The following is a 12,766-nucleotide window of genomic DNA, read 5'->3' as shown; positions in this document are numbered from 1 at the left end:
GCGAATGCGGAATTTTGTATGTAAAAGGCTAGTTTAGAAAAGAGAGAGAGAGAGAAAGAATTGGTAGATTGTAGATGAAAACTGGTTGTAGATTGTTGATGAAAACTGGTGAATGAAAATGGAGTTTTTACGACGTTATTTATAAAGAAAATCAGCCAAAAAGATTGAATATCAAAACAGAGTTCTGGCGCAGATAAAATTGAATTAGCGCCAACGCTGGCTATTGGCGCCAGACGCCAACATTAGGGCAAGCGCTACAGCTGGCGTTTGGCGCTGATTCAGAAATTCACGAGTTTTCTTAAAATCAGATAGAAATTGTCGTACATGAGGATAAAATCGTATCTTCCTCAAAAATACTCTTTGATTTTAATTAAAACTCTAAAAAGTCAACAAAAGTCAATTTATCAATGCTAATTGAATTAGGAATGAAAAGAACCTTATAGAAGAATCTAGAAGACTAAAACCATTCCGAATTGCATTAGGAATGATAAATCTATATTAGGCCCTCCCCTAGATCATTGGGCCGCATATAAGGCTCAAAACGGGTCCAGTTCAGTGAATTGGCTATAACTTCCTCAATATTCATCGGAATTGGGCTTATAATATATCGTTGGAAAGCTCTTGTCAAGCCCCATCCAACTACACTACTATTGGACCCGTATCATGGACCAACCAAACTGGATTGGCTGTTTTCTTAAAATAAGTTTTCAAAAACAAAGAGAAGAGAAAAGAAATTAAAATTATCCGCAACACTAGACTTTCCACACTTTCACTTCATTCGATTATGATTCGACACGAAAGGTACTCATCACTAGGTTTGGTTTTGGGGAGACACAAATGGGTGTCTACAGGTGTCCTTTCTTAGCTCCGACATTTTGTTTAGTGTAACATTAGTCCTTCGTGCAAATATTAAGAACTTTAAAGGAAGGTATGTGATCCATCATTGTTCGAGTCATTTTTAAATGGCATCAAGGTCTCCGTGAAGACACACTATGTTATTTGTGGAGTTATTTATGAAAATTTCAATTTCATAACTTTGTGATGGTCACGCTTGGCTCAAGCAAACATCGCTCGATCTAATCTAGATGTTTTGATATCTTACCAAGTCGATTTTGTGCTTCACTGAACTCTTGAACAATTCAAGGTCAAGTTTGTTCATATTTGATGAATATAGCCATATTATTTCAAATTCTTTGTGAGACATTGAAGTAAATGAATCCTCTTTAGCTTTCAGAGTCAATTGTCTATACCAAAAACAATAGCTCTTTACTTTGCCGGTTTCAACAAGTAAGACTTTCTTGTCTTAGAACGATTCTTAATCGATAAACTATCAAGAGCCTATCTAATAGATCCTTGAGTACGTTCTTGTCGATGTGACATTGCTAAAGATGTTCGGAACGCAAATCATGCCCATGAATTTGAGCATTTGCTAGTTTATCATGTTAAGATAATGTTTGTTTATAATCAAGCATTCTTGACTCATGGTTTAGACAACCATGCCATTCAAATAAATTTGCAACTATTTCTCATTGCTTTGGATGTGAGTCTTTCCGTGTGTAAACGGATCAATTGCTGATTATGGAACACAATAACCATTAATTTGTTCCAGCCTTAGCTTAAAGGACTTTAAACAAAGCATACGACCTTACAACTGAAGTAGCACCACTTACTTCATTCTAAGCTTGTAAGTCAATAACTTAGCTTATCTTAAATAGTTTGAGGTCACTTTCAAAGAGGAACACTCAAGCAGTATCCGATACTTGTGAACATAACAAATTGCTAAGTTAACTACAATAACATGAACTCATGGGTTGAAATGGAATCTTATTCCTTTTCTTCGTTCCTCGTTTCCTATATTTCTTATCATACTTTATCTCATAATCTTTAAGAACCATTTCTTTAAGAGTCTTTGAATTTTATACTTTGTTAGGCATAATTAAGCATCTAATGCGCCGTAAAACAAAGTTCCATCTTTTTTTTTTAATTCACGCTTGAATTACTACATCAATGAGTCCTACTCATCTATGTATTAAGCGAGAAGATAGGTTGGTTGTCAATATTGACAATTTGAGTTTGCAACTCAATACTTCCCGTTTTATCAAAACTACCTAGTATTTTGAATACATGATGTCCAACCGTCCTTTCGGACTTTGTTATAAAAGTCATTTATGAGAATTGTATTTTAGAAATGCTTTACTTTTCTTTGAGAACCATTTTCAAAGATTTCTTTTACCAATCATGGAAACAATATTATTTGATTTAGAATACTATAAATATAAGTGCAAAGTATAACCATTTATCAAGTAAATACATAATAAGTTTGAAAATTAAAAGGTATTAATGCAAATCTTCAATCTTACTAAACGTCTTATCCACGCATTAAAATTGTCCCTATTTGGCGAGAATAAGTCGATTCCAAGATCCAAAGAAACAAGGAGTGGTTAAGCATGCTTTAGCTTGTCTTAACACTCAATCTCCTAAGGTAAGCAACGCTTTGCTAATGGCTCCAAGCCACTCTTGGTTGAATAAATCGTCGCATCTAATGTTCTCTCAACAATTTATTCACTTTGCCACGACATGTTAGGACTCCATCACTCATATCGTTGAGTACAACCAAAACCAACTTGCATACCCGGTATGCCTTACGTTCCTTGGAGAGGTAGTGATGCCTCGCTTTGGCGTAGCCCACCACTACCCTCGTTCGGTTGGTAAGTGTTGTTTTGGAATGGCAAGTTTTACTCAATATTTAGGGACCTAGGGTTTCTATGTTGGTTGATTTAAGTGAACTTAATTAATCATCACAACATTTGAAATCCTAAACATGCATCTAACATATAATTCATATATATAAACACATATATATATCGAAAAACATAAATAGAGATGCATTTGGCAACTAGCATGACCCCTTGAGATCTTCAAATCTTCAAAAGGTCTTCATTTGCAATTTCATGGATTCGTCTTCCAAGACTTGACCAAAAATAAATGCAACTACTAGTATCTACGATAAAGACTAATCTAAATATTAAGGTACAAAAATACTCAACGGTACGCAGACCGTCTTTAGATTTACAAAAATACATCACGGATCGCAGTCCGTCTTTTCTATCCTAATCGGGCCCCACTAGTTGCCATTTTATAAAACCTGTGGGAGAATATACATTCCATTCATCCATTCACTATCTGTGAATGACCCATTCATTTTACAACGATAAACAAGTAACAATGCATAAACATGCGAGAACTAGTAATTAATCTAGGTGGTTAATCCAATTAACACGCCTAAAAAGTTGTTTTAATCGGTTATGTAAATAAGCGCAATTAACATTTGAAGCTCCCACTAAATTCCGTATCCAACTCAATTAATCCAATTAATTAAGCCGGTAAAACCCAAAATTTGTCAAAATAAATTTTGCCAATGCCGCTCAAAACCCGAAGCCTAGCCTCAAAAATTTTAATTAAAAGATAATAATTAAAATGACAATTTAAGCAAAAAATACGTAGTCCAAAATGTCTAAGTGCCTAGCACTAAGACATGGAGTGCTCACATCCCGCACAACCGTTTGATGCTCAATGAACGTGGGAGTGGGCCCGATGTCACTAAGCGTTACACCGCCCACATCGGCGAACTTTCACACATCAATAACGTGGCCCTTGATGGCCATGTTGTACGAACTCATTGCACTACATTGCTTCGCAAGCAACATCTACGCATATTCTCCTTTACACGACGTATGCACCAAGCCCAAGCACACCATGCTCGTGCGCGCCACAGCAGCCCTTACACTGCGCACCACAGCACGCACGCACCATCAAGGCAGCCCCTTGCCAGCCACATGCGGGCTGCTATTAGGGGTGTTCAAATCCGGGTGCCCGGGTTTTCGGGTACTTGTTAGCGTGTCACATGTCCCGACCCGAATAATCCGGGTATCCTGGTTTCCGGGTACCTGAATTATTCGGGTCGGGACATGGGTACCTGGATCTGTTTTTATTTTTATTTTTTTTAATTAACTTTTTACTTAATATTATGTATTTAACTATTTATCCCTGCTGTAATTTAATTTATTTTAATAAAATAACCTGCTGTAATTTAATTTATTTTAATAAAAAACCTGCTGCATTTTTTTTGTAAAAATTCTAGATTTTCATATTTTATTTTTTGTAAAAACCTGCTGCATTTTTTTGGAAAAACCTGCTTTTTTTTTATGTAAAAACCTGCTGCCTGTTTTTCCAGAATTACCATGCATGTAATTCTTTAAAGTGTAGCCCATGAAGGCATGAAATCAGCCTTGAGCCCTTGAGTACCTGCTACATTTAAGTAACCTAGTAACCTATTTTAACATATTAAAATACATGTCTTAACATAATTAAAGTACTAATTAAAAGCTAAAGTTTAGGGGAAGTCATTAGTTACATAATTCCAAACATACAAATTACAAAGTACAATAATATAACAAAGCCACAATGCAAATTAAATAAGTTTGGAGGTCATGTTTCATTCACTTGTGAGATCCGAAACTTCAATTGTCTCATCAATAATAATTGTTGGTTGCTCCAATACCAAGTCTTTAATTCCTACAAAACCAAATAATGCAAAAAAATAATTACATATCAAATATATTATGTATAACATAGTAAAATAAAGTAATAGATAAAGTTAATTAAATCACCTTCTTCTTCCATACTTTCCAACTCAAGCAAGCTTTCCTCTATAGTAGTAGTAGGGACACTAGAACTACGCATCCAATCTTGGCCACAAACAAGAGCTTCTACCATTTTTGTGCTCAAAGAAGTGCGAAAGGAATCTAGAACACGTCCTCCCGTGCTAAAAGCGGACTCAGAAGCAACGGAAGAAACCGGAATAGCAAGAATATCTCGAGCCATAGTCATAAGTATTGGGTATGTTTTTCCTTGTCCACTCCACCATACCAAAATATCAAAATCTACATCACTAGGCTCTAATTTATCCCCTAAATACTTTTCCAATTCGGTCATTCCTTTGGAAGATGAATCATTCCCACTCTCCCTTACAAAACTATCCCTTAACCGAGATACATTGTTAAGACCCTTTTTTTTCTCTTGTCCACCTTTTTCACTTTGACTTGTAGAAGCAAGGTTAGTAGAAGATGACTCTACTTTTTGTGCATAAGATTCATATAATGAATTCAATGCATCTTGAATGCGTTGACACAAAGTATAGGAACTACTAACATCATAAGAATTACGCACAATGTGCTCCGTATACTTCATCTTATTCCTAGGATCAAGAATCAATGTAATGAACATCAAAATATTAATATTATGAACATTTGCCCAATACTTGTCAAATTTCAACTTCATTTGTTTTGCCATTTTCTTCACATCATCATTCGGGTCACTAACATAGTCATATATTGTGTACCCAATATCATAAATCTCTTCCACAAAAGTATTTCCCGTCACTTAACGGGATCCGGACAACTTCAACGTAGCATTATAAAAAATTTCAAGAAAAGGTAAGAAACTTTGAATTTTATCCCAATCCTCATCATCGGGAGCACCCCCTACTGGTTGCTTCATAAGCTCTTTAGTGTAAGGAGAGAACTTTGTTTTCATATTCTTAAAGGCTTTCCTAAACACTAAAGCACTCTTAAGCATCAAATAGGTGGAATTCCACCTTGTTTCAACATCTAGGCAAACAAGACCTTTAGAAGTGATTTTCTCCTCTTCAACACAAGACTTGAACTTTTGAAGCCTAGAAGGAGAAGACCTCACATATTTCACAGCAGCTCTAAGTTTTAAAACAGAGACATTCACATCTTGACAACCAAATTCAAAATATGTGCGGCACATCTCATATGCAAAAACTCAGAATTCAACACACACCCATCCCAAAGATTAAAGATTTTTTTCAAGTATTTTATAGCCAAATCATTTGTGCTAGCATTGTCAACTGTTACAGTTAAAACCCTCTTTACATTCCATTCTAACAAACATTTTTCAACATATTTACCAATAAGTTCCCCAGAATGACCAGCAACAGGACAAAAGTTAATGATCCTCTTATGTAATTTCCTATTATCATCAATGAAATGAGCAGTAAGACACATATATGACAAATTTTGACCCGATGTCCATGTATCTGTAGTAAGACATACTCTAGATGACAAATTATTGAAAACATTCATTAACTCCTTCCTTTTTTCAATAAAAAGACCATAACAATCCTTTGTAATTGTAGCACGTGAGGGAGTAACAAATTCAAGACAAGCAACTTTACAAAACTGACGAAAACCTTCACGTTCAACGAAAGCAAAAGGCAGCTCATCAACAATCAACATCTTAGCAAGTGCTTTTCTAATCTCATCATAATTAAACCTCCACAATTTAGGAACACTAACTGTCTGAACAGTCCCATCAGTATTAATCTGTGTCCTAGACTCAAAATCTAAGATTGTTTGAGTTTTATCTTTGTAAAATGGAGCTTTTTTACACCTTTCAGTGTGTCGCTTCATGCCATTAGTTCCATTTAGACTTTTACAACCAATTTTTGTTCCACAATAAATACATTTAGCATGATCTACATCATTTGCAAGCACTTGAAAGTGTTCCCAAGCATCAGAGGTTTTTTTCTTCTTACCTCCATTGTTTTCGGCTTTTGGTTTTTTCCCCGCTCTCTTCTTCTTATGCATGTTTTTGGAGCCTTGTCCAAAATTTCTGCCTCATCACTATCATCAGATCTTTGGTTCCCAACTGTTTCATTTGAATTTGTCACCATCATGTCATCTGAATCGGACATTTTCTGGTAAAAAACAAACATACATACACTGTGAGACAAATCAGTCCATTCATTTTAGAACTGAAAATGACATTGTATACTAATCACTTAATCTGCCAATGCCTATTGCCTAAATACCGAATTGATAATTTATATATTATCTTGAAACTAAAATTCAGGTCACACATGATAATTTAATCATCAAATAATGAAATAATTCAAAATAATGCAACATAATTCGCGCAAATCAGCAAAAAATAAAAATAAAAATAAGGATAAATAAGAAATAATGAAATAATTCAAAATAATGCAACATAATTCGCGCAAATCAGCATAAAATAAAAATAAGGATAAATAAGAAATAATGAAATAATTCAAAATAATACAACATAATTCGCGCAAATCGGCAAAAAATAAAAATAAGGATAAAAAAGAATTCGAGCATGTATGAATTTGTCACCTAATTAATCACCATAATACACTATCAATTAGCACAAAATACACTATCAATTGGATTACCACAAATTACAACGAAATTAAAATAGCATGAGAATAGAAATTACCTAGACTGAAGCCTTGAACTCGCTTGAAGGCCTTGAGCCCTTGAACGCCTTGAAGAGTTGAAGCCTTGAACAAGTGAAGGGCAAGAAGAACTGAAGAAGAAGGCAAGAATAAGCAGGAAGAGAGAGAGACGGGCAGGAAGAGAGAGAGAGGAAGGAGGAAGCGGCGGAGAGAGAGAGGGGGGAAAGAAGCCATAACCCTAATTTCGTAAAATTAGGCTGGGGGCTGGGCTTTGGCCTTTGGGGTCTGACTGTCTGACGTGGTGAGGAGTTTGAGTGGGTTATTTTTTTTTAAAATTTTAAATTCGGGTAATCAGGTACCCGTTTCTGAAAAAACCGGCACATGTCCCGACCCGGATTGAAGGCAGTTTTCCCGGGTCGGGTACCCGACCCGAAAAAACAAGTTTTTTTTAAAAAAAATTCCCGTCGGGTATTTGCCGGGTCAGCGGGTTAGGACATTCGGGTCGGGTTTTTTTGAACACCCCTAGCTGCTATGCAGCCCGGCTAGCCAAGGGTGCTTATGTCTTGATTTGCGTGCCATAGCCACGGAACTTTGATCCCAAAATTTTCCGTGACATTATAATTAATTCTAAATTAATTTTAGAACTAATTTATTGAGCTAAATGAAAAATTTAAACAAGTCTAACTTAAAATAAAATTTTCAAAGTGTATCTAACCAAAATAATTCCCAAGAACCATTCTTTTATTAAATTGGTTTAACTTGGTGCAACAAAAATAAGAGGGCAATTACTCACTATTAATTTAATTAATTTAAATTAATCTTGAGTTTTTGACAAAATAAGAGGGAGTTGGAAAAATGAACATAAGTTCAATAAAGATTCCAACTTTAATACTTGTGAATCCTTGAAAAATTATATCTTCCAATGTGAAGATAAACAATTTTATGATTCCAATCAACTAAAAAATTATTAAATCAACAAAGTTTAACAAAAATTCATGGAATTTAGTAACATAAAGCTTCAATCACTTAACATAATTAAAGATTGAATCTTTAGTACTTGGAAGCCTTAAAGAACAACAATTTCACACTTAATGCAATTAATATGCAATTATATGAAAAATAAAACCAAGCTTTCAAACACAAATTACCACCAAGTAATCATGCCTAAAGAGGTTTAAAATTGCATATAAAATATGTATTGAACCAATTACAACCACCATAAATATGCAATTAATTTTCAAGGTGAGAAAGACTTAAAATTTTTCGTCAAAACGAAAAATCCCTCGAAAAGTGCATTTCGGGTCGTTTTTTGGCTAAAAACCAAGTCCTAAAAGGGTAAAAACATTTCTAGAACGACTTTTCCACCCACAATTCACTATTTTTGGGTCGAAATCTGGGTTCGGGGCTGATGACAGCTTCTAATATGAGGTTAAAATAAATAAAACGAGCTACTAATCTAATTAGCAACTTAATACCAGAAAAATTAAGCCATAAAAACACCTTGAAAAAATATTAAGATTTTAAAATAAACGAGCAAGGCTCGGATACCGCTGTTGGGGTTTGGTGAGTCCGATTCACCGCGGAAACAAACCCAAAACTAAGACCGCACTCGCAATAAATAAAATTGTAAACATAAATAAATTAATCACAAGATTAAGAGAAGAAAATTACCTTTGGAGCGTGCTTCGCCCAAACGGAACGGGCTCTTACTTCGAAAGCAAGCCTTGAAATTACGACGGCCTCCAACGATAGTCCACCCACAACTCGACCACCGAAAAAGGTCCAATGCCTTGGGGTTAGCAAGGCCCGACCAAAACCCGAGTGATTAATGAGTTCAAAGGTTTTCACATTGGTGATGCCTTTTTCAACTCTCACTTAAGTGATTTTCCCAGTACCCCAACTTAGGTATTTATAGGGAAAAGCTAAAGAGTGAAAAGCTCTCCCATCAATGTGGGAGAATTTGATTTTACCATTTTATTTTAAAGCTAAAATAAAATTAATAATTAAACTAGTAATAAATCAACAAGTGGCAAGCCATGTGAGACGTTAGGTGAGGACCATTTGGAGGAAGGGGGACAAAACTTGCTCCCCACTCCCTCTCCGAAAACCGGTCAACACATCACCTCACACTCCTCTCAGTTCGCGCCACATGGCACCCACCCTTGGGCATCAAGGCACCCAAGGTGGGTTGCCTTGCTGTGGCTGCCCAGCAGGCCCAGCAGTGCTAGCCAGCGCGCAATGGCCCAGCCATGTTGCTGATAGCTGCTGCGGCTGGCGCGCTTTGCGTGCTAGCTGCCGCGACTTGTTGTGGCATGGCTTCTAGCCAATGCGCGCACAAGGCATCGCCTAGTAGTGCTAGCACGCACTAGGTAGTGCCTAGTCTTGCGATGCTAGCCTTGGTGTGCTAGCACGCACCAGCCAGCCTAGGCTCGGCTTGGTGCGATGCTAGCTACCATGCTAGGTCATATGCCCCTAGCACTCGGTTTGCTCAGGGCATTCCGATGCTAGGGGTATTTTGGTCTTTGTTGATTTATTATTAATTTCATGTCTCGTCTTTTACTATTTTCGACTCGACTTCCGACATTCGGTTTCGACGCTCTAAGCTCGAATTCCCGACGTCTAAATATTAATTACTCGGTCAACTTATTAATTAATTCCTAATTAATTCGTCGCTTCGGTTCGTTAGTTGCTTGGGTGTGACCCGAAGGCTTCAGTCAAGATTAAGCTGTAATATTAATTATGCATTAACATTACTAGTCGGAAGCGGCCTCCACCCATGCATTCCGATCACTTGACCTTACTGAATATATTAGCTTTCTAATAATTCTGAACCCACTAACGGAATAGTACACTTGTTCGAAGGACACCATTCCTTTCACTTGTTGCATCTCCTAAACCCCTCTCATATGGGTATAGGGGGCCTCAAAATCTTGATCGTACATGCCCTCCAACCGGATTTGCATGCCCTTCATTTAAGCACTAAGGGCATCCAAGTCGGAGCTAGCATATTGATGATGTTGGTCTTGATATTGTTGTTGTTGTGGAGGGTCTTTTTCTTCTTCTTCACCCATTTCTTCATCATTATCGTAGTAGGGCGGACGGTGACTAATGGGGACATGCCAAATGTTTGCAACATTCTCTCGGTGGAGAGAGGTCAAGGAAGGGTTTTGATGAGGGTGAAGGAGTATGTGCGTGAGAAAATGAGGTTGAAGGGAAAATGAGGGAAAAGAAAGAAGAAAGAAGAAAAAGAAAGGCACGGCAGGGGGTGCGCGGCCTGGCAGCGCGCTCGCGCCAGTGTCGCACGCGCCCGTGCCAGCGTCGTGTGCGGCCGCGCAGGGGCTAGGCGCGCCCGTGCCACCTGCTGTTCTTCTTTCCTCTCTCCTTGGTGCGTTCATGCGTGGGTACATCGATGACTATCATTCCGGGATTTTTGACCCCGGCATAACGATCAGTTTCTAAATGTGAAAAATGTGGGTTCAACACCCCAAATTATGGTAGCACCACGATGAACTCACCAAGTTCCAATTTCTTTAAACTTAAGCACAAATTTCCTAATTTACCTTCCTAACAATTCTTACCCCTTTTTCCTCAAAATTTCAATAAAATTAAACATAAAGCACATCAAAAACCACGAAACACCATTCCATTATTCGTTCCTTTTGATGTAATCCAACTCCAAGAATTCAACTTATAAATCCAAAGTAAAAATAAGTGAAAGAAAAGAAAAGAAACTAAAATAAAGAAATTAAGGAAAATTGAAATCAAAAGAAAAAGGTTAGAAATCTCCAGGTTGCCTCCTGGAAAGCGCTTGCTTAAGGTCCTTAGCTCGACCCTTCCTCCAAATCACGGAGGGTCAAAGAACACCACCTTGTCCAAGGTGGCGGAAGGAGCAAATTTCTCTTCAATTTCTAGCAACTTCTCGTTGTTGCTTGATGAGACTTCATTCGATAACTCCTCAAAAGCAAGCTTCTCATTTCATAACCTCATTCTCTTTCTCTTTTTCCTAGAATCTCGTGCTTTTTTTATTTGCCTTGTTCCTTTTTGTAGATGGTTTCACACCATCAACACTCTTAGGATCATCGTCCTCCTCTTGAAGGTGAAGCTCAAACCAATAAGGAATGTCAATCTCTTCCTCGTCTATGAGCTTGGGAAACTCCTTTTTATCTTCACTAACCTTCTTGCAATCAAAACTCAAAAACACACCATCATAAATCCTCAATAATTTCGTTAGTTGAAGTATCAATCATGCATACATTATCAATAGAGCGAGGGGAATTAACACACATGATTCCTTTCACGAAAGACAAAGTCTCATGCATCGGTTTTAGCTCGAAACTTTCCTCATTGTTACCAACTCTCAAAGTAATACGACCTCCCTTAACATCAATCAAAGCTCTCGAGGTGTCTAAGAAAGGTCTCCCTAAGATGATAGGAATGTGGTCATCTTCCGCAATCTCTATCACAATGAAATCAACGGGAATTGTGAATTCTCCTATCTTAAGGGGAACACCCTTAACTCTTCTCTTTGGGAACTTGATGAATCTATCGGCTAATTGAAGGGTCATATTGGATGGAAGGAGCTCACCTATCTTAAGTCTCTTGAAGACGGAATAAGGCATGATACTCACGCTAGCACCGAGATCACAAAGGGCATTGTGGAACAATTTTCCTTTGATTTTGAAAGGGATGGAGAAATTCCCGGGGTCTTTCAACTTTTGGGGTAAGTCATTATGGATAAAGGCGCTACAACACTCCCCCAAATTCACTGGTTCTACCATATTGCAATCTCTTTTACCTCTCAAAAAATCCTTAAGAAACCTAGCATAGTTTGGCCTTTGTTCCAAGACTTCGGTGAAAGGAATAGAAAGATGAATTTCCTTCAGCATCTCAATAAATTGTCCAAATTTCTCATCCAATTTGTACCTATTGAACTTTTGGGGGTATGGAAGTTTGGGCTTGTAAACCTCATTTTTTTTCTTCTCTTTCTCCTTTGGCTCTTCATTAGATTCCTCACTCATCTTGCTAGAATCTTCATGCTTATTCTCTTTGCTCGAATCACTCCCCTCTTCACCCTCCTTACTCTTGCTAGGAACACTCTCTTCAAGGACATTACCACTCCTAGTGGTGATAGAACAAACTGGTTCCTTAGGATCAATTTCTTACGAGGGTAAAGAAGATGGGCTAGAACAATCTTTTAAGGGGTTAGCTAGTTGAACTATGTGGTTCTCAAGCATCTTTCCATGAGTTAATAGGCCACGAAACATTTTGTCACTAGAGGATATGTAATCGTCCAACTTCTTGGCTTGATCTACCATGAAATTCGCTAGCTTACTCACAAATTGAGATTGTTGATCATAGGAATCATCACTTTGGCATTGAGTTATTGGAGTACATTTGGGTGAGGAACCCCTTTGAGCATCATTTTGAAAATTTCCTCTACTTTGGTTACTTCAATTACCCATACCAAAATTTTGGCCGGGATTTTGA

Source organism: Chenopodium quinoa, unplaced genomic scaffold, assembly GCF_001683475.1.
Source record: "Chenopodium quinoa cultivar QQ74 unplaced genomic scaffold, ASM168347v1, whole genome shotgun sequence".
NCBI lineage: Eukaryota > Viridiplantae > Streptophyta > Magnoliopsida > Caryophyllales > Amaranthaceae > Chenopodium > Chenopodium quinoa.
The sequence above is the reverse complement of the archived record's forward strand: the minus strand, read 5'-3'. Positions refer to the sequence as shown.